General features: G+C 35.8%; 1 non-coding gene across 1 annotated transcript; it reads right to left on the bottom strand.

Moving 5' to 3' along the window:
• Positions 1 to 3,555: 3,555 nt before the first annotated feature.
• Positions 3,556 to 3,627, bottom strand: trnat-cgu (transfer RNA threonine (anticodon CGU)). Its single transcript has one exon. It is a non-coding gene; the product is annotated as a tRNA-Thr (tRNA).
• Positions 3,628 to 24,855: the final 21,228 nt, after the last annotated feature.

Raw genomic sequence — 24,855 nt, 5'->3', positions numbered from 1 at the left:
CTCCTTTGCTGTTCCTGCATCCACTTGATACTGCTGTTGGTCAAATCTGTTTTTTTTTTCTCTATTAAAAATAATAATCGACAAATTCGAACTCTTTTTCAAAGACCTCATGTAATGACTTTCTAGAATAGCTATGCTAATGATTTGTAATGGCCCAAAATTGGGAAATTATCTCATAAATACTTAATAACAAATAAAGTCTTATTTATATAAAAAATTTATTTATGAATATTATCCCAGTAATTATTTTCCTGCAAGCAGGTTTAATTGTGAAATTGATACATGCTGTATGTTTTGTTGGTCTACATACAGAAACATATTATCATTTGTTTTGGAGTTGCCCATATGTAGATAATTTCTGGTAGGATTTCTGCTATTTTATTAGAATCTACTTAATGCCCAGTTTTCAACTTTGTTTTAAAAATGTTTTAGTTGGTTTTCTTACATTCAACAGGTCGTTACACGAAGAGTACTTTTTATTAATAATTATTTTTTCAGGGTTTTTCACCTTTATTTGATAGAACAGTAGAGAGTATTGACAGGAAAGCATGGGGAGCAGAGAGAGGGAAATTATTGGCATAGGACCGCGAGACGGAATCGAACTTGGGTCGCCGTAATAACCACTACACCACTAGCGCCGACGCTCAAAGAGTACTTTTTGATCAATCTATTACTTCTGTTGGCAAAATTCAGTATACACAAAAGCAAGCACAGGGATTGCAAGTCATTATTTGTTATTTTGAAGTGAGAGTTTAAGTTTTATATAAAAACTATCTATAATCTGAGAAATAAGAAAGCTGTTAAGCAAACATTTACATGTTTTATTAATTTTTTTTCTTTTTTTGTTGTTTATTTTTACCCTGATTGCTGCCATCCCATGGCTTTTTCAAACGGTTGTTAATTTTGAATTTTTAAAAAAAAAATAATAAAAAAAACAAGATGAAACGAATGTCTCATGTCAATATCCATGTAAACCCTTTTTGCTATAAACAAGTTAAATTTGTCATAGCTAAAAAAGATTGTACACAGCATTAACTGTTTTTATGAACCCACTACCCACCTCTATTGTACACTTCATTAATGAACTTGCTATTATGGCTTCATCACTTAGTACTTTGTCAAATGATAAAGCAGCTACGTTTTTTTCAGGGAATTTTGTATCCTGTAGCCCATGCCCAAACTAGGGCCCACGGGCCAAAGTTGGCCCAAGGTAAGCTTTGATTTGGCCTGCCATCCCATCTGATAAAAGAGGAAGAAAGATTGGGATGGTTTAGAGATTGCCATTTCAAATCTAACGTAGCCTTTTGTTTGTTTGCTTTATTGGTAAAAACTAACTGAAATTAAATGTTTCAATTAAATGCTGTAAATGAATGAGATTTAATGTACATACTGTCACCTGATGGACAAAGGACAATGCAGAGACCTTGGTGAGCAAAACTCCACTGTTCACTGTTGTTTGTATTGCAATTAGTTATACTAAAAGTTATACTGCTTTATTTAATATGATTTAAGATTTAAAGTAATGATTACTACTTACTTTTAAATATTATTAAATAAATTAGGAAATTACCTGTGGAAACTTTAATGTAGCTGGTATATGGTGGTATAGTTATATTTTCCTTCGGCCCATGGCTCATAATGATATTTGTGTTTTGGCCCTTTATCCGAAAAAGTTTGGGCACCCCTGCTATAGCCCCTTCACAACCCTTTGCAGGTTTATATTGTATAAACTTTTATAATTTATTTATTTTTATTTATTTAGTTATTTACAATTGTCATTATACTTTGATACCCCCCCCCCTTATATTTGTATCTGCCTATTGTTGTAATTGTATTACTTCATGCTTGTTTATGCGTGTAAGGTCTATGTTTGTATATATCTTTAAAAAAATGTATTGATATATAACCCAATCCTGATTGTTAAAGATACTTATTAGTTATTATTAATGTTTAGATATTGTTTCATTCAGCATATGCTTATTCAGTATCATAACATTACAAAGCATACATACAGCCTACATACACACTTTGTAAATTATTTGACACCGACTCGCTAGTTTATAGAACTATTGGTAAAAGTAGGTTACACTCTTTTAGTGTGTGTTTGCACCATAAACTAATGTTTCTAGTTATACAATGTAAAAAAAATCCTGGTTGCCTTAAATTTTTTAGCTGAATCAAATCATGAGTCCATTGAACTTATTTTTATGTTAAACTGACTTAAAACAGCTTGTGTGACCTATAAAATTAAGATAGAACGTGACTAACTTAGGTGACGCAGTGGCACAGTGGGTAGTGCTGTTGCCTCACAGCAAGAAGGTCACTGGTTTGAGCCTCGGCTGGGTCAGTTGGTGTCTCTGTGTGGAGTTAGCATGTTCTCCCTGCGTTTGCATGGGTGTCCTCCGGGTGCTCCAGTTTCCCCAAAAGACATGTGGTACAGGTGAATTGGGTAAGCTAAATTGTCTGTAGTGAGTGAATGTGTATGGATGTTTCCCAGAGATGGGTTGTGGCTGGAAGGGCATCGGCTGTGCAAAACATGTGCTGGATAAGTTGGCGGTTCATTCCGCTGTGGCGACCCCGGGTTAATAAAGGGACTAAGCCGAAAAGAAAATGAATGAATGATTAACTTAGTTTAGTAAGTTACAATGACCTAAAAACATATGCTGTCAAGACTAAGTGATGACCTAAGTTTTTACAGTGTAGGAACAATACACAATAGGAACTAGGTCTTTCGTCTCTTTTTACGCTTTAACAACCAAATGAACACTTAACTCTATTTTGTGGTTACCTTACAACATCGATGCTGTTAAAGGAACCTTATAAAATTGAAAATAGTCACATAAAGCTTTCACCGGAAGTTCATCATTGGCTGAAAAACAATAGCTGTGCATAGAGCCCATTGTCATTGCTATTGTGTTTTTGCTCAGTTTCAATGACATGTCTCTCAAGTTGTTGTTGGTCTCTTTTCTGCACTCCTCCATTATAACCAAACTCACAACGAAACGCTGCTCTGATCACAGCGTCCAACATGTCGCTGTCATGATTGAATAGTGAAGGAACAAACTAACTTGTAATAAAAAAAATTTAACTGCCCACAGATGAACTTAATTGAGTAAACTAATTGGCAGGGTACATTAATGACTATATGATTCACTAAAACGAAAGAGCAAAATTTTTACTTTGAGGCCATGATTTATTTCTACATTCTTTCAGTGTAATTTTGGTGTCAAATTGTGTTTGTTTTGCTTATAGCTTTAGCATAATATATGAGGACATTCAAACTTTGCATTGTCATAATTTGTAGAGGTAATCACATTACTGCATTATTGTCTACCAATGATAAGAAACACCTAGGCGATTGTTTGCTATTGATCCATGACATTTACTGTAGTTTATAGTAAATTTAACATAAGCCCAGCTTGCTCATAGGAAATTCTGATTGTTCTTCACAAGATCGTGAGGTAAACCAGCACATGGATCATCTCCACCTTGATTTCCATCTTTTGCTCACTACGTCCACACATTTTTTGCTTTATTGAAATATTGTGGATTAAAAGGCACGGACGGGGTTCGAACCCGCGATCTTCGGTTTACGAGACCGACGCCTTACCACTTGGCCACCGCGCCTGCGCTCTGAGGACATTGTTTCCCTGATTAAATTCCTGACATCAGTAAGGAGGCTGGAACTTCATTAACCATCGAATGATTTCCGCATCACGAACCGCATTTAGGGTTTCCGGCTAATTATTCATTAAACACTCAACTATCCATGATTGTTAAGATTTTTATGAGAACAATGGGTCTATGATTTTAGTATATAAGACTGATGCGGGATACAAAACATTGTTATTCTCAGCAGGAATCACATCCACATAATTTGTCGCTTTTACGTTTCTGGCTATTTAGCGTACGTTTTAAACTGTTTTGATAACCGTCGTATTAAATGTGTCGTAAAAGACACATAAAACTTGTCATTTTCGACATTTTCAGCCCAGAACAAGATTCCGGGTTCTTTTCAATGATTCGTTCAAACCAATTCGCAAAGGGTTGATTCATTAGAGTCGATAATGATGACTCCGTTAGAATCAGATGTACACCAAATTTCTCATGTGGGATTTAATATAATTATAAACTGCACATTTTTGAGACATGTGATTACACAAACAACCAAAGAGTATTTCATTTTTTTTTTACTTGGAATTAGATTTGTATAACGTGTCAGTTTGTTCTGAATCAGTTCATTGCAATGAGTTATCCGAGTGAATCGATTCGCTAAAACGAATCGGACTCCAAAAGGCTGAAAGCTAACCTCGATGGCTTATTCTCGTTGCGTTTGAATCGCAGCATCCGCCAGGGGAGGCTGTTGAATCGTGCCTAACTTCAATCAAGCGTGGCAGAGAGTTTATGGCGCTGTCATGATATAAAACTGGGACTGTGGAGCTTCTGTCTAGACCTGATGGCAATGATGAAAACCTGGGACAAAAGTCTACTTAGAACATACCTGGCTTTAGACTGGGTTGCTCGAAACAGCTTTTTATACAATTAATTGTTACGTTGTATGAGGGTAAACAATAGGCAACAGTGTGTTCAAAATAAAGAGTTTTGTGAGATCACCTTAATCAGAATAGACAAAAAAAAAAAAAACATTTTACAGCTGCCTCTTTATAATAAAGTCTGATTAATACACACTAAATGTATATTTAAAAACTAAACATACCCAGCAAGCATTTTTTGGTCTAATAGACGTCTATTAGACGTCTAAACATAGCCTAGACGTCTAGGCTAAATCATGGCTAAATTTGGGCTGTCAGTGAAAATCTAATAGACGTCTAAGCATAGCCCAAATTTAGACGGCTACATATATACGTCTATTAGACTGTGAAATTTGGTCTAGGCTAAATCACGGCTAAATTTGGGCTGTCAGTGAAAATCTAATAGACGTCTAACCATAGCCCAAGATTAGACTAGACGTGATTTAGACACCTTTTCAACGGCTACATATATACGTCTAAAAGCCGGTGAATTTTGGTCTAGGCTAAATAATGGTTACATTTGGGCTGTCAGTGAAAATCTAATAGACGTCTAAGTACAGCCCAAGCATAAACAAGTCATCAAAATTTCAGCTAATGAATGATTATGTTTATACATTTAATAAACAACACAAATACACGTATACATATCAACATTTTTGATCAACAGGTTTTCAAAAATGCAATCCATTCAAACTAATTAAACAAAGCTTTTATTAATAAAAGCAACATTAACAATATTAAAAACATTAAACAATACAAAATAAATATATATATATATATATATATATATATATATATATATATATATATATATATATATATATATATATATATATATATATATATCAAAGTTATGACAAAACAAATAAGATAAAAACTAAGACTTTTTTCCTTTTTTCCACAGAAGATATTTTAAAGAAAGCTGAAAACCTGTAAAAAACATACCATGGAAGTAAAGGTTATACACCAATGGTTACAGGTATTCAGCTTTCTTCAAAATATCTTGTTCAACAGAATAAAGAAACTCAAAGGCTGTTATTTTTGCTTTATATGCACTCAAAATTATTCTTTTAGCTTAAAAATATTCTGATTAAACAACTGAAAGCATGTGGTCTGTTTTGAGGATGTTTTAGGTTTTTATCTGGACTTTAAACAAGTTGGGACCATTGCTGTCTATAGAGAATGAGAGAACTCTCAGATGTCACCTGAAGTATCTTAATTTGTACTTCGAAGACAAATCAATGTTTGGTACGACACGGATAATTAAACGTTTTCAGTTCTGGTTAAAAAAAACCTTTAAGTGTACATGAACCCAAGAAGTCCATCCAACCTATATGTGACACTCAACAGGTTCAAAACTTCTACACTAAAATCTGTAGGTCTGTCCCCAGGACCAGCATCCTCAGCCCAAACGATAAAGATCTCCACTGTTGTGTGTGCGATGAGATTCTGCCACTTTCAGTCCTGCAGAAAAAGGAGAGAAAATACTGAGATGTGTTCTAAACTCAGTCCTGTGACTGTGAGTTTTACAAATACATTTTTGAAAGGAGGGTGGGTTGACACACTTACCACATATTCCTTCTTCATTGAGGTAGATGCACAGACTCTTCAAATGAGGTAGGTCTTCAGGACACAATCACACTTGATGGTAACGTATTAAAACTAGAAGAAAAAAAACATCTATTAACATAAAAAATAATTAGTCACAGGTTTACAGCTTAAAGCTGATTACTTATTTACACATTTAAATTCAGTTATTTATTCACTTATTTTAACTATTTTAGTATCAATGTGTTATATTCAATGTTTCTTTGTCAACAGCAGTTATATGGATAATGCATAAATATTGTTTAATATTCATTCTGTGTCTTTGATGTGACTCGAAAGCTTCATCCAGCTTGTTACTGTACATGGGCAATCTGCATATGGACAGGGAAACCAGCAAATGTGGTCATAGTGTAAATGTTTTAATCTAAAGTGTTTAAGCAACTCATACCTGCTAGACTTCTCATTTTACATGGACACACTCAAATATCTGTGGAGAACAAATAATTACAAATATTAGAGAAGCATTATAATAATAATAATAATAATAATAATAATAATAATAATAATAATTTCATAGTAATCAGCTTACTTTATACTAGATTTTACTGTGACAAGTCAAAATACAGTTACTCATATTACAAAAAAATGACATTTTCCATAACATAGTAAAGTTTATTTATAAAATATAAATCAATAAAAAATCAGAAATTAACTTGAATAGATTTTCTAAAAACAGAATTAACTTGGTACTTGTGTTTAAAAGTCTCTTGTTATGAAATCACAATCAAACATGATTTAAAAGTCAGAACTGCAGAAGTTTCATCTCATGACTGATTTTTTTATTTGACTTCATGAGGCAATTTAATTAAGACGACTCGCAATGTACACAATAAATGCTCTTAATCACCGAACTTTGCTTAATAAGTGTTTAATTTTGCGTGTTTAAAATGTTGTAACACTCCCTCACACCGTTTTTGTTTGTCTAAGATTTTTGGAATAAATGGTGCCTGTCCATTGATATTAGCGTAATACTATATTAAAACTCGCACATATAATAAAAAACATTGCTAAACAACATGATATTAAAGCAGATTACACTTACCTTGCAGGCCACTCGCGCTCGCAATCCTTAGCGCTACAAATTTCAAACCACAACAGCTTCTTCCTCTTGATTTGTTGGTCCATTTCAGCCGAGCCGACTCGACAAATGTGCAATACCGCCATCTATCGTGTGGGGTACAGAACTGCATTGATTTTTCTTAACTGATTAGATCTGGTTTGTTTTACCGTAAGATATATGTAATATATTATAAAATAAGATATATTATGCCATATTCGTTTTTAATCATAAATAAAAAGGCAGTAAGTCTGCAATTAATTTTTATGTCAATTTTGCGAGGTGGGTAAAGAACATCTAATTCAAAGCTAAATTATGGCTACATATAGAACATGTCACGAAATTACATCTTAACACTTACTGATAATGCGTGCGTGATGCACGCACTGCACGGCCAAATACTACAGTGAATCAGTTTAGGCTATCAGTGGGCTATAAATAGCCGTCCGGACGACGAGCTAATTCAAGGCTGCGCTCAGACTATGAAAATAGCATATATTTTTAAAAGCCCAAACACCCTATATGCGATTGACTTTCCTTACTTGAAGGAATATCATACATATCACAAGGTATTTTGCCAAAAAAAGACAGGTAATCAAATTTAAGTTTTTTTGGGCTAGAGATGGGTTACACATAGCCGGACTAGATTGGGTCTATACTTCGCCGAGAAACTGAAACTACGTCTATTACTTGCAGGAACCTCATAAACGTTATTGACTTTTCTTACATGATGGAGTATCATACATATATAAGCTTTATTTAGCAAAAAAACAAAATTGGGTTACACGTAGCCAGGCTAGATCTGGTCTATACTTCACCTAGCCGGTGAAATGACGGCTATTGCTTGCTGGGTATACACTAAACAAACATATACAGTTGACGTCAGAATTATTAGCCCCCTGAATTATTGCCCCTGTTTCGTTTTTCCCCAATTTCTGTTTAATGGAGAGATTTTTTTCAACACATTTTTAAAAAAATAATTATTTTATAGGGGTTTTTCACCTTTATTGTGACCGGACATTAGAGATTTCAGACAGGAAAGCATTGCGAGCAGAGAGAGGGGAAAGATTGGCAAGAAAGCCAGCAATCAAACTCAGGTCGCCTTAAGTACGTCAGTGCTATATGTCAGTGCACAATACCACTAGGCTATTGGCACCGACAACACATTTCTAATCATAATAATTTAATACCTCATTTCTAATAACTGATTTATTTTATCTTTGCCATGATGACAGTCAATAATATTTTACTACATATTTTAGAAAATACTTAATATTTAAAGTGACATTTAAAGGCTTAACTAGGTTAATTAGGTTAACTAGGCAGGTTAGGGTAATTAGGCAAGTAATTGTATAACAATGGTTTGTTCTGTATACTGTCAAAAAATATAGCTTAAATGGGCTAACAATTTTGACTCTAAAATGAATTAAAAAAAATAAAAAACTACTTTTATTCTAGCCGAAATAAAACAAATAAGACTTTCTCAAGAATAAAAAAATATTATCAGACATACTGTGAACATTTCCTTGCTCTGTTAAACATCATCTGGGAAATATTTAAAAACGAAAGAAAAATACAAAGGGGGCTAATAATTCTGACTTCAGCTGTATGTGAAGTATCACCAAACAATGATAGCATACAGTAAGCATACAGTAATGCGGATGAATTTAACCATATTGTAGTTCTACCAGTGTGGTATTGCGTTTATAAAACAGTTTTGATGGATTAAGTGTGTCAACAACAAAAAAGCATCCATGAAGTGTCTTAAACACTTTTGTGTGAGGAACTACTTTCTTTTACTTTCTCGTGGATTCACATCTAATGTTGACTCTATACGACAACAATGGGCTATATGCACAAAGACTTTTTATTTTCAGTCATCCAGCCCCAGGACTTCTGGTGAAATGTCATCATATACAAAATCGCCATGTTTAAGACCTGGATTTAAAAAAAAAAAAAGCAGCAATCTTCACTGCCCGGCTGAGATACGATATAAAGTAGGTATCAGACCAAACAAGAAGCACTGCATTAAATTATATTTTTCCATGCGATGTCTTTAAAATATGAAAATTAATTTTACCTCAGAATTTTCAGTTGAGTTTCTGCGCGAGCCTGCTGCAAATGACAGCGCCTGCATTTAAATGGTCTTTCAGCTCTTTTTACGCTTTAATAACCAAATGGATGCTTAAGTCTATTTAACTGATTATATTTGAATTACATCACATCATCGATGCTGTAAAAGGAACCGTATGAAACTAAAAACAGTCACATAAACCTTTCACAGGAAGTTCATCATTGGCTGAAAAACACTAGCTGTGCATATAACCAAACCCATTGCTCATTCAAAAATGTCACTTTATAAATAGTTTTAAAATCATTTCTAAAAAGCTTGAAAAGTCTGTTGACTTTACCACATGTGGGAACTCACAGAAAAATTGGCCCCATAAAAGCCAAACAAAACTATCACTGAATTTCTTGTGTACCTACAGTAATAAACTATACACAAGAAAGAGATCGACTGTGATTTACCTTAATTTCAGTATTGGTTTGGCAGTTGTTTAATGTCTGCTGAGGAAACTGATGTCTCCTTTTAACAAATTATAATTCTTATTTGCCTTGTTCAGTCTTGCGGTGTACTCACACTAGGTACAGTCACCTTGAACAGTGCTGTCCCCCCCTCTCCTCTCCTCTGAGGGCTCAAGCTTGTGCAAAAATGCACTCACACTGCATTTTGCCTTCCGAACCTGAGAACGCATGATGTTGCGACAGTTCAGTTTAACAGGAAGAGAAGCGCTCTTGCTCAGCACAGTGGACATTGCTTAAGATATATCGTTTTAGTTGTTTGGGATGCAGTGACACACAGTCAAATATTTCGCTGAACAGCCACTTTTGACGCTCATATATAATCATAAAAGTCATCATGCTGCAGGTATTAGGAGGTTTGTTGAAGATGCAGCTGATGTGCGGTGAGGGGGTTTGCATCTTTAATAAACTATGACAGTTTGCATTCATTTGAAATTAAGAATGATTAATAAATCCATATTAAACAGTCCCTTAAAAGTGACGTTGCATCTTCAGTTTCGGCCTCAGGCAAAATTTGCACTCACACTACAGGCGTACCACACTCTGGCACAACTCTTTCAACCGGGCAAGGGCCGGCCAACTGAAACGCGCATGGGTCTGATTCGGAGCACTCACAATTGTCAAACGAACCAGGAAATGTGCCTGGTCACAGTTCAGATAGCATAGTGTGAGTACACTCTTAAGCAGCAGTAACACTACAATCCCCCAGTCTGCAAACCCAGGCTTGTGCAGAAAAAAGTTTTCTAAAGAGTTCAAGCTTGGTAAACTCTGGCTTTCAGATTTGTGTTACATAAACGCATGAGACCAATGGAAGATCAAACGTGACCTCGCTGTACAGAAATGTATTATATAGAGGAATCGCTTGTTTGAGCAGGGTCACAACTTCCTTTTTCATCCTAGCCCTTTTTGCAGCACAGTTTAAACAAATTTAGCACGCATGATGTCTAGTGTGACCAGTTTTATAGCTTTTATGGCTAATTATCTCATGGTCTCTGCCACACTCTAATGTTGGAACAATGTAGATTAAGACATCAATTAATATAAGCACCAGTTTTGCAATAAGTAGGCTACTATTTTATTTAACACTACTGTAATTTACATCAAATGTCATTTATTGAACAATAACATTTAACAAATATGAAGCTTCTTAGAAAAGCTGTCATAAGATCAGTGGCCAAGTTTTCAAACAGAATTTAACAACCCAGGCTCATTCTGAAAACACACCTCTATATACATTTCTGGAGACCGCCAAATACATCCTAGGAGGTACAGTTTTTTGCTGTTTTTGTTTTCGCGAATCCACCAGAGGCCGCTGTGTATGCTTTTTGAGATCTCAAATTTCACTTGTGAGTGCCATTCGTGCCTGCTGTTCTCTCGTAAATCCACCAGTGGCCGCTGTCAACGGACTGTTTGACTGACTGAATGACCCCTTCCCTAAACCCAACCAATAGTTTTTACAATGCTTTAAGATTTTAACACATTCTCACCCTGTTATTTACTTGTTTATTTAATTTTTTTTATTCTGTTTTTGTCTTACCTGCTTTCTGGAACTGTACTTGAACCCTGTCATTGTGGACATCTCCTCTCTGTGTCTCAACTTCACTGACGTACATGGTGAGCTAACTGGACAAACTGATAACTGCAGGAAAGCCATCCACATGGAGGTAAGCGAGTAAGTGTGTAAGTGAGTAAGTGTGAAAAGGAACGGCGTCATACCGCCCTGTAGCGTTCATTTAAAAAATAAAACGCAATCATACATACTTCTGGCTACATAATTCACAATCTACAGAAATGTATGTATGGCTATGTTTTCAGACTGAGACTATGTTGGAATTTAATACGTGAAACTGAAGATTGTAATCTATCTGCTCTAAAACAAATAACAGATGATTGTGGCAATATTCTCTCTAAAAAATCCTTGGTAAACCCAAAAGAAGTTATATTTCACATTTAACTACAAAAAGAAAGACACATGCAGACTCCAGAATAAGTGTCCGTCAGAAGGTTGGATGACTGCTGACGTGCTGGAAGTCCCGTCTTTGAATTCAAATAGGCACACTTATAAATAAACCACATATTTATCAATTTAAACAACTACATTCTCTCTTAAAGCTAAGTAAAAATACTGCATGCACAATCTTAATGCACATACAGTTAAGACAAGATCTATAAGTATTTATATGAGTATATATATATATATATATATATATATATATATATATATATATATATATATATATATATATATATATAGTTGAAGTCAGAATTATTAGCCCCCCTTTCTTTCTTTTTTAAATATTTTCCAAATGATGTTTAACAAAGCAAGGAAATTTTCACAGTATGTCTGATAATATTTTTTCTTCTAGAAAAGAAGAAAAGGCTAGAATAAAAGCAGTTTTTAATTTTTTTAAGGTCAATATTATTAGCCCCTTTAAGCTATATATTTTTCTCGTTAGTCTACAGAACAAACCATCATTATACCATAACTTGCCTAATTACCCTAACCTGCCTAGTTAACCTAATTAACTTAGTTAAGCCGTTAAATGTCACTTTAAGCTGTATAAAAGTGTCTTGAAAAATCCATTTTTAGAAATGAGTTATTAAAACTATTATGTTTAGAAATGATTTGAAAAAAAGCTTCTCTTCGTTAAACAGAAATTGAAGAAAAAAAATAAACAGGGGGGCTAATAATTCTGACTTCAACTGTATATATATAGGAGTTTGCATGTTCTCCCTATGTTTGTGTGGGCTTCCTCCGGGTGCTCCGGTTTCCCCCACATCCAAAGACATGTGCTACAAGTGAACTGAATAATCTAATTTGGCCATAATGTATGAGTGAGAGAGTGTACGGGCCTTTCCCAGTACTGGGTTGTGGCTGGAAGCACTGCATAAAACATGCTGTAATAGTTGGCGGTTCATTCCGCTGTAGCGACCCCTGATTAATAAGAAGGTAAATGAATGAATATTAACCATATCAATCAAACTGTTTCCTTATGTGCAAAGAGACAGTTTGTGAAGAACATCAGCTAGACTGTCTCCTTCCACCATTTCAATTAAGCTCACAAATGTATTAGAAATATAAATACAAATACATATTGAAATACAAATTCGCCATCCCTAAATACAACTGCATCAATATATTATTAATCCATTCCACTAAATTGTTTCAGCATTCATCAACTAAGAGAAGAACAACACTATGTCTTCGTTTGATTTAGTCAGATTCATAAGTGTGGGTAAACTGTAGTTTATTCTTACTCATCGTATACATGTCTGAATCCATAAATAAACCCTCACGGCTTGTATTTATAGCTTCCTATATGTGGTTGTCTTCAGTGCCTATGGCATAGATCATGTGACAGAAGACTGGAGTAATTATCCTTAAAACATTTTAAATATACATTTTAAAGTCTATTTAAATATACAAACTTGTAATTATAAAATGTTTCAAACACACAAATACACATACACATGTATAGATGGAACCCCCCCCCCCCCCCTTTTTTTTTTTTTCTTATTGTGTTTTACTGAAAGAGTATTCCAGACTTTTGACTGCTTGTGGATATAACAAAGTTAAAGCCCCTCACAATAACACCCATTAATATCATATAAATATTATTAATACACTGTACTTTAATATAATTTACAGTTTTCTTTCCAACTGCTTACACACTAAATCTTTCCTTGTTACACAATATTTGAAAAATGCACTCAAAATGCAAAATTACACCCCCCAAAAAACCAGTAGCGGTTTCTCAGCCTTCAACTCAGTTTTCAATTGTATAAAACACTTTTTTCAAAACACTACATTCAATGCTCTAACTAAAACACGAAGCTACATGCTTTCCTTTTCCAAACACAACCAATCGAAATGTAACACTTATTCTAGTTTACACCAAAGGTGATAGGACACCTGGCTGCTCTGGTCCTATAAAAACTGATCACCCATCCACAATTTGTAGTTTTGTACCTACTGCATAGTCACCTTCTCTAAATCTGAAATTTCCCTGAAAAAGAATAGAGTAATTCTTCTCAGCCTGGCACTGGCAAGTATAATGTACCCAACGTTTGTAAAGCTTCTCAAGGCACTGGACGTTTTTCACCCCAAAGACCCTACACACACAATAATGTTCTTTACTGTATTCTGGGAATATACTTTTTTTACATACAGTATGTTTATGGTTTTGTTGTATGCTACTGTATACAGCAGTAATGTTTGGCCTAAAAAATTTTGAATTGTCTCCCAAATGAAGTGAAAGAATTGTGTTGAAGTGTAAGATGCACCTTTTTAAAATTGCGTATGAATATAACAGTTTGTAAAGTGTATGCATTTTATGTATATTGTGTAGGTGTATGTATGTATGTATACGGTGTGTATGGTGTGTGCATGTATATGCATATGTAAGGACTATTGTGTGTGTAATTGTGTACATGCATGCTTTTATCTGAGTATACATTTGTTTTTTATTTTGCAATGATTGTTTGTTGTTTTTGAAGTGCTTTGAGTGGCATGTATGTAGGAAAAGTGCTATACAAATAAAATGTATTATTATTATTAATATTATTATTTGATGCTTCATCCTGACGTGTGTTTATGGCATTTTGAATGCCGTGTTATATTCTGAAAGAAATGTGAGGCATTTTGTGGGTAAAAACATGTGTAAGCAGTTAGAAAAAGCTGTAAATTATATATTTCTATAGAAAATCTTATTACTATTTTAATGGGTTTCCAGACCCCTGTTAAAACCCCTTTTGCAAAAGCATTAAGCCCTTCTAACATGCAAACCTACTGCATTCAAGATCATTATTTTGCACACACCTAAAAGCCAAACCATTTCACCACAGTCATTTTACATTTGAATATGATATATGTCTATATCTCTGCACTGAAATCCATATTCTTATCCATAAAAGTCCCTATTTTAGAGCAATGCATCGCCTAGATTATCCACCTTCCACCATTTCTGTCATTTGCATTTGTAGCCCATCTCAATGAGGCTCATAAATTTGTATAAGAAACATAACTTTGCCATCTCTAAGTACAAGCACATCTGTTTATTATTCATTCATTCGACTGACTAGATTGTATCAGCATTTATAACTCAACAAAAGAACCACGCTGGATTTTATGTTGGTTTTTGCAGTATTTTGTCAGTGCGGGTTAACCCTTGTCACTGAACTCATTGTATACTTTTGCTTCCTCTGTGTCTGAATCCATAAATAAACCCTCATGGCTTGTATTTATGTTGCAGCTTCCTATATGTGGTTGCCTGCACTGCAGATCTCACACTTCTTCATGCAAGTGTAAGGTAAAAAAAAGGTTTTGAGTAGCACAGATGGTTTGGTCAGATGCACTCCTTATATCTCTGTATCCTTTAATCTTCTCTTGTTTTGTGTGCGCTCTTTCATGGCAGGCCGGGCTCCAATCTTACAGCCTGAGGGGAGGAATAAACAAGAGTCTCTGGGAGTCTCAGAGTCGCCGGGAGGGGGGAGAGCAGCACAAAGATGGGGGTGGGAAGGCAAGAAGAGCTCATTTTTGTTGCTGAAACCTGAGCATGCCGAGCTCTTGACTGAGATTTAAGAGCGAATACAGGAAAGAAACTGTACAGGCGAGGGGTGCATTTTGAATAACGCTCTGTAAGTGATATATTTTCAAAGCGCTGTGTGATATCTGCCCATATGGACGGTGTTTGTGCTGCTTTTGATGTATATTAGTGTAGAGCAAGATGAAAAAGGGGGGCTGTAATGTTATTTGGGGTCCTTAGGTTTCACAGTGGTCATAAATTTCATTTGCATGAGATATTATAGACTTTTACACAAACGTCAAGTCAGATCTGACACGGGTGATGTGTGATAGATAGATAGATAGATAGATAGATAGATAGATAGATAGATAGATAGATGGGTAGATAGATAGATAGATAGATAGAGAGATAGATGGATAGATGGATAGATAGATAGATAGATAGATAGATAGATAGATAGATAGATAGATAGATAGATAGATAGATAGATAGATAGATAGATAGATAGATAGATAGATAGATAGATAAATAGATAGATAGATAGATTACTTGAAAAAAGCATAAATAAAATTAGACACTTTTGCCTTCAGAACTGTCTTAGTCCTCCATGACATAGATTCAACAAGGTACTGGAAATATTCCTCAAAGATTTTGGTCCATATTGACACGATAGCATCACACAGTTGCTGCAGATTTGTCGGCTGCACATCCATGATGTGAATCTCCCGTTCCACCACATCCCAAAGGTCCTCTATTGGATTGAGATCTGGTGACTGTGGAGGCCATTTGAATACAGTGAACTCATTGTCATGTTCAAGAAACCAGTCTGTAATGATTTGTGCATTATGACTTATGCAAGTAGGTGCGTTAACCTACTTGAATTAGCTATCAGAAGATGAGTACACTGTGGTTGTAAAGGGATGGACATGGCCAGCAACAACACTCAGGTAGACTGTGGTGTTGACACAATGCTCAATTGGTACTAATGGGCCCCAAAGTGTGCCAAGAAAATATTCCCCACACCATTACACTACCACCACTAGCCTGAACCGTTGATGCAAGGCTGGATGGCTCCATGCTTTCAAGTTGTTGACACCAAATTCTAACCCTACCATCCGAATGTGGCAGCAGAAATTGAGACTCATCAGACCAGGGAATGTTTTTTCAATCTTCTATTGTCCAATTTTGGTGAGCCTGTGTGAACTGTACCCTCGGTTTCCTGTTTTTAGCTGACAGGACTGGCACCTGGTGTGGTCTTCTGCTGCTGTAGCCCATCTGCCTCAAGGTTCGACGTGTTGTGTGTTTAGAGATGCTCTTCTGCACACTTCGGTTGTAACGAGTGGTTATTTGAGTTACTGTTGCCTTTCCATCAGCTCGAACCAGTCTGGCCATTCTCCTCTGACCTCTGGCATCAACAAGGCATTTGCGCCCACAGAACTGCCGCTCACTGGATATTGTCTCTTTTTCAGACCATTCTCTGTAAACTCTAGAGATGGTTGTGCATGAAAATCCCAGTAGATCAGCAGTTTCTGAAATACTCAGACCAGCCCGTCTGGCACCAATAACCATGCCACATTCAAAGTCACTTAATTCACCTTTCTTCCCCATTCTGATGCTCAGTTTGAACTGCAGCAGATAGTCTTGACCATGTCTACATGCCTAAATACATTGAGTTGCTGCCATGTGATTGGCTAATTAGAAATTTGTATTAACAAGTGTACCTAATAAAGTGGCCGGTGAGTGTATACCTATATTCCTAATAGCTATAATATATTACAACATATGATGACTGATTGAGTACCATGATAATGACTAGAGTTTCTATACATTGCAAAAATAAATATTTAATTAGAAAGTTAACATTTCAATAAGTAAGATCTATCGAAATGAAATGTAACTTATACAACACAGCAAAATGTTATACATGAAACAAAAAGCAATCTACGTTGCAAACATGTTGTTTCTTACTTTTAAAATATGACTTGCTTTAATAAAAGTAATTTCATAATTGATTTGTCAAAGTTACTTATATTTGCTTAAAAACGACAACACATATTAGCAAAACACTCTTTCTTTGTCATTCATTAGTTGGAATCTGACTGTAATCATCAAGTATCAAAGCCATCACACCACACGTCTTCATGCCAGAAGTCAGTTCGGTGTCATTGGGGGGATGGTGGTAAAATCTTTGAGGTGCAGGACTGTATTGTTCTGCAGAATTGATTCAGTCTTCTCAACACCTTTGCTCTCGATTGATCTTCAAATCAATGCAGCCCTGCAATCGCATCACCGTCCCCGAGTCTCGAGATCCCCTAATGAGGCGTTTTTATTCATGCGATGGTGGACTTAAAAAAGCTCGGTCTTTGTGAGAACAGGGAATTCAGAGAATGTCTTCCAGCTGTGAATTATGTTAGGTGAAGCGGTTCACCGTTTGAGGTGAGAGAAGCCTTTCTCGGTAGCTCTTGCGAGACAATTCTGATAGATGATCCTCAGGATAAAATGACAGACTGTCTGCCTTACAAAGGAAAATAGATTTGAGCATGTGACGCGCGCTCCTTCAGGAGGATAACAGATCTGAAACCAGCCGTTCTGTCGATTTATCTTCGCCTGTTATCGTTTTTTTTTTTACTGGAAATTGGTGTGTGTTTTAAATGCGTGAGCAGTTTAAGCTTTTAAATGCGGTGCCAGTGGGTATGCTAATGTGTCAGCTCTGTTTTAAAACTGGAAAAAATGAACCCTTGTTTCACCGTGCAGCAGGAAACAGGATCCTCTTTTGACACACCTTCAAAGCCTCGGGATATTTGACTGTTTTCGCTGACACTTTTTTAGCACCTCCTCCTGACATTTCCAGTCCGTTTCACTCCTTGAAACTGATACCTTATTATTTGACACTTATTGTGTTTGTGTGTGTTCTTATCTGTCATCTAGAGCTAAAATGTGCACTGTAAACTATTATATTATGGTCCTAATTTGCACACAGAATTTCTTTTATGCTGCTTGTTCAGACTATTTATTTAAAATGAGCTGAAACAACACATTTCTGGAGATTTTTGTGAGAAACTTAACTGTTTTATGTTCAGTCTACTTAGATTAGTTACTTTAACTTAAAATCTGATCAGAATTAGAAGGAGCTTTATTGCCAGGTATGTTCACACATACGAGGAATTTGTTTTCATGACAGAGCTTCTACAGTACAACAGAATTACAGAGACGGGACAAAAAAAAAAAAAAAAACAGATAATAAATATATTTTAAAAAATAGAAGTATAGTGAATGCAAATATACAAATTTATATACAGGTATATAATTATATACTGAGCAGTTTCTGCGTTATGGATGTGACATTTGCAGTAAAAACTCAAAACAAATTCACATAGAAAGTATATGTTAACAGTATATTGAAACATCTGTTAGTATTTTCCAGAACAACTGACCACAGAGTTAAGGGATCAAAAATATCAATCTGTAAACATGTTTTGTACTTTAAATGAGGAAAATAAACATGCGTTAACAGTATACAACACACTTTGTAGAAATTCTGTGAATTAAACTTCACAACTAAAAAGAAATAATGCTTTACTAAGATTTATAAGCATTATAACCATTCAAGTACTGAACAAAACAAACAAAAAACAATAACAAAAAAATCTTTACTTCGATTTATAAGCATAATAACCAAAAATAAATAATGCTAATCAAAAGGATAAGAATTGGCTCTCTATAGAATAAACATTATTGTTTTTTTTTTTTTTTTTTTTTTAAGATTTTTGCATTTATGAGGAAAAAGCATCGTTATGGATGTGACGTCTCTTCGTTATTGATGTGAAAGATGTGAAATTGCCACTTGTGTGACTTTGATAAATCAAATCTAATAGTTTGAAAGCATTGACAGAGATATTTTTGAGCATTTCTAAAGTACTGTAAAATACTTGCTCACACAAAATACAGTTAAATACGGAAACAGTTAAATACGGAAATAGTTTCGGTCTTTTGGAGAAAAAAAAATTCATGGCAAGTTTGACATTTGCATGGAATTGCTCACATATGTGCAGCTGTTATGTGCAAATTTGCATGTAAAGTATAATCTTAAATAAGTATATATGTGTATAAAAAGTCTATATCAAGTAGTGATGTTTGTTTCACAATTACTATCCTCAAGTGTTCGTTAGATGATTGCTTGAGGAAAGAAACTGTTTCTGTGTTGGGCTGTTCTGCTGCATAGTGCTCTGTAGTGTCGACCAGAAGGTAAAACTTCAAAGAGGCAGTGTGTGGGGTGTGAGGGGTCCAGAGTGATTTTGGCAGCCCTTCTGCTCGCTCTGGATAAGTACAGTTCTTGGAGAGTAGGGAGGGTTGTACCAGTGATTCGCTCAGCAGTCCGAACTATTCTACGTAGTCTTCCGAGGTCGGATTTGGTAGCTGAGCTAAACCAGACAGTTATAACGTAGGACTGATTCAATGATGGAAATGTAAAACTGTTTCAGCAGCTCCTTTGAAAGGTTGAACTTTCTGAGCTGATGAAGGGGAGATCGGAAAGTAACACTTTTTGGTTTTGGCCAAATAATGACAACCCAGGCTCATTCTGAAAACGTGCCTCTACAGACATTTCTGGAGACCGCAAAATATGTACCGGAGGCACATTTTTCTGCAGTTTTTGTTTTCAAGAATCCATGAGAGGCCGCTGTGTATGCTTTTTGAGATCTCAAATTTCCCCCACAAGTGCCATTCACGCCTGCTGTTCTCGCACAAACCCACTAGAGGCTGCTGTTGACTGATCTTTTAACAGACTTTTTGACTGACTGAGTGAACGATCAACTGACTCACCCTCCCCTTTTCCTAAACCCAACCAATTTTATTGATTGACTCACCCACCCACTTCCCTAAACCCACCAACATGTTTCGAAAACAATCCAAAAAAGAAAAGCCCTCATCTGATTTTTTACCACGTTTTCAGATTTGACCACATTCTCACCCTACTATTTACTTGTTTATTTTATTTTTTGGATTCTGATTTAGTCTTACCTGCTTTCTGGAACCATTCTTCACTGGACTCAAACTCCATCATCGTGGTCAACTCCTCTCTGTGTCTCAAGTCTGCTGACGTACATGGTGCGCTAACGGGACAAACTGGTTGCAGCCGGAATGCCATCCATACGGAGGCAAGCGGTAAGCTGGTAAGCGCAAGGAATGGCAAGGAATGGCAACACACCACCCCATAGCGTTCGTTTAAAAAAAAAAATGAAATGCAGCCATACGTACCTCTGGCTACGTAATTCGCAGTCTCCAGAAACGTCTGTGGGGCTACGTTTTCAAAATGAACCTGCGTTGAATAATGAACAAAGTAATGGGGTTGGACAAACCATATATATAAATATTAATATTATACATATATATATATATATATATATATATATATATATATATATATATATATATATATATATATATATATTTTAAATACAGAGTATAATAAAAATACTTTCATGCTGAAAAAAATCAACATAGGCTCATTCTGAAAACGTAGCCCTATATACATTTCTGGAGATCGTGAATTATGTAGCCTGAGCTTTGGATGGCTACATTTCATTTTTTTAAATGAATGCTACGGTTGGGTTTAGGGACGTGGGTGAACGCTGGTCAATCTGTGCTTTTTAAAACACTATTGGTTGGGTTTAGGAAAGGAGGAGGATGGGTTAGTCGATCGCTCAGTCAGTCAGAAAACAAAAACTGCACGAATCTGGTACGCATTTGATGCTCTCCAGAAATGTATATAGCGGTACATTTTCAGAATGAGCCTGGGTTGGAAAAAATGGTTTCTCCTGTGTTTCTCATCCAAATTTTGCCAAACTTTCTCAATAATTGGCAGGAACATGTCTGCCGACACTGTGGTGAAATCCTCATAAGCATACCATGGTTAACCCTGAGCAAATACCTTAAAACTCTGTTACTTTTTACCCTGTATTACTTTGTGCCCCACACTCCCTTAATGGATTTGTATTTAGACAACATGAATGAATTGTGTGGAACCCTGCATTTTTCACAGTGCAATGATTTTCCTGTAGTGAAAACAGAAATTTCTGTCATGATTTACATACAGTTTACTGTCACAAACCTGAGTTTCTTTCTTCTGTTGAACACAAAAGAAGATACTTTGGAAAAATGCTGAAAATCTGTAACCATTGAATTCTGTAGCATTTGTTTTTCCTACTTCACTGAGAAAAAAAATATTCAAAGATGATTCCTTGGATCTACTAAATATTTGTATAAAATAAGTGGTTTTAAACAATTTTTGAGCTGAATTTAACAAACAAAACAAATTAAGTTGAACATGACTAAATTTAATTTGTTTGTTTAAATTCAGCCCATATCAATTGTTTGCAACAGTTTTGCAGAGCTCATTTTTTAAGCGCTCCAGCTTTCTTCAAAATATCTTCTTTTAGGTTCAGCAGAAGAAGAAAAAAACTTGTTTGGAAAAAAAATGAGGGCTAGTAAATACTGAGAACATTAACATTTTTCTGAGGGCTGAACTATCGCTTTAATTACTTGTATGACAATCATCTTGTGCCAGCAGGAAGATGGTTGCATCTCTTGTATTATTCAGAAGACGTTTCTCCTCTGAATAATACATCAGTCTGCTCTGTAATGACCTATACATCTGACCTTAGCAACAATATGGCAAGGTATTGTCTGTGTATGAGCCAAACAGAAGTATTGCAAATCTCCTCTGGTGCTTGTTTTTTAATACTGTGATGGTGTGCAGTGATTTAATGATGTGTTGTTCTTGTTTATTATGTGCCCTTTGTCTTGTGCTAAAGGGAAAGGAGGAACTGTCTGTCTGTGCATTTGACATGTCTCAGGGCATCAACTGATTGAGCTTTGATGAGAATATTTCCTCTTTTTACTTTAGGGTTAGGTACATTCATTTGCAGGTTGTTTGGCTTATTTACCTGAAAATACAGTTCAAAAACAACCATGACTTTATCTGGGTTACTTATGGGGAGAATTATTGTAAAAAACAAATAAATTTCAGCAAATTTTCTATCTTTTGCAGATTAGCCAAAAATAGATATTGTTATTAAATAGATATTGTTATTATATTAAATTTAAACTAGACGTGTTTGATGACTTAATCCTTGTCACGATCACCAGCGATCATAACTCCCAGATCGCTGGATCTCACACACAAACACACATGGACTACAATTCCGCCATTAATGGACTACATATTCAGTCATGCCACACACAAACTCACACCTGCTCCAAGTCTCTACTGATTACACTCGTACCACCTGAGGATCGTCAAGGACTGATTACAAACACCATTTAAGCAGCGCACACACTCATTCACATTGCCAAGTCTTGTTTTCTGTAAAGTGACATTACAACGCGGTTCCCTTAGGCTTGTTCCTCCGTGTTTTTGATCTTTGCCTGGTTTTCCTTTCTCCTTGTCTGCCGCCTGTCTACTGACCTCTCGTCTGTGTTTGACTACGATTCTGGACTGCCTTTATACATCTGTTTGCACCTGTGTTGACCAATGATTCCCTGACTTCGAATAAACCTGCAGGTGGATCCTAAACTTCAGTTGTGTCTGTCACTCCCCGTGTTACAATCCTGAATTTGTATGTATATTCTTTTGATACTCTTTAATACTTTATCTTATTCAATTAAAAAAATGAATTAATATATATTTATAAATGAATTAATATTTTAGCTGTTGTGTTTGACAGTTTAATGTCATTTAAATACGGTCAGTAGGATTTTAGATTTATTTATTTAGTTTTTTACGTGATTTAAAATCTCATACTCACCATGCCTGCATGCATCTGTTCAGAATACACAAACTGTACATTTTAGTAAATACAGGATTCCCACACTTTCAGACATGTTTCAGACATATGGGGCTCTTAACAATCTAGGCTCAAAGTCTAAAGCTCATGGCGCAAAAGCATTAAGGGCATGTCTGAATCCATTTATTCATTTTCTTTTCGGCTTAGTCCCTTTCTTAATCTGGGGTCACCACAGTGGAATGAACCGCCAATTTATCCAGCACGTTTTTACGGAGGGGATGCCATTCCTGCTGCAACCCATCTCTGGGAAACATCCACACACTCATTCACACTCATACATTACAGACAATTTAGCCTACCCAATTCACCTACTGCATGTCTTTGGACTGTGGGGGAAACCAGAACACCCGGAGGAAACCCACACGAATGCAGGGAGAACATGCAAACTCCACACAGAAACACCAACTCACCCAGCCGAGGCTCGAACCAGCGACCTTCTTGCTGTGAGGAGACAGCACTACCTACTGCGCCTCTGAGTCGCCTGTCCAAATCCACTCTTGCTGTTTTAAGGAGAGAAAAATACGGTTTGTGCCGTGGCACATGGTCTAACATGGTTGTGCTTATTTTCTTAATGAGTTATGGGTGTGTTTTGAGCATACAGTGCATTAAACCAATTAGATGGCGCATTTGCTTTTTATATGACTGACTTTGTAAGTGGAAAAACTGAATGGACAAACTGAATGCTTTACTAGCGAGAAAACAGTTAAACAGACCATCTGCTGTGCGAAGATAAAGATGAGCCTCCTCCATTCGGCCTCTCTACTTTCTCTTTACTCTGCTTTTACTCTTTACTCCTTTACTTTTGTGGACAAGGAAACAGTGCTGTACGCACTCCGCTGAAGACAACCATCAGCCTACATATTTAATTTCATTTGTAAAGCACAAAGATTTGATTCAAAACTATTTCTAAATCCATTTCTAATGCCCAGCAAATGAATAAATGAACAATAATAACGAAGTGTGGTCAAAAAAACTGAGTTAGATCCAAACACACATCCTATTCTCATGCCCCATATGGTGAGGCATACGTCTCCAAAACCTGACAAATCTAAACTTGTTTTAATTAAAGCAAATATAAATATGCACACAATAAATATCACTACTACTAATAACATTATGCAAATACAAATGCAAATTATCATGAATAAACTGAAAAAAGCCTCTCGAGATGAAAAATGCATGGAGATAGTGGTTTTTATATTTATACACAAAATAATAATTTTAACATTTTAATCTTTAAATTTTTTTTCAAATGCAAAGATATTTGTGTATTTCTGTACATACTGTGTGTATTAAGAAATGTGTAAGCGGGGTGCACAACTAACGCGCTCTGCACTGAACTTTAGACCAGCTTTTAGTTTCTCACTGGTGTGGTCTATTTCAGTTCCTCAAAATAGCAATGCGCCAACAATGTGCCTTAACACACCACCTTTCTAGACCGGAACACTCATGAGTCCACAAAGCAGCACAAATGGATTTACTATTTAAACAACGCAGCGCAAAACGTGAAAATTAGTGTTGCGTTGGTCTGAAAATAGCAACAAATCGTGCCAAACACATCTTGCACCTTTATTTGCTGAATGTATGATAGGGCCCATGAATTCAAGGCCTGGAAAGTACATAAAAACAAACATATAGGTCCTTGAAAGTGCTTGAATTTAAAGTTTATGGTGTTATTTCACCGATTGTACCTTTCTGCTTTCAAA

The sequence above is a fragment of the Danio aesculapii genome, chromosome 3 (assembly GCF_903798145.1).
Source record: "Danio aesculapii chromosome 3, fDanAes4.1, whole genome shotgun sequence".
NCBI lineage: Eukaryota > Metazoa > Chordata > Actinopteri > Cypriniformes > Danionidae > Danio > Danio aesculapii.
This window is presented reverse-complemented; position numbering and strand designations above follow the sequence as displayed.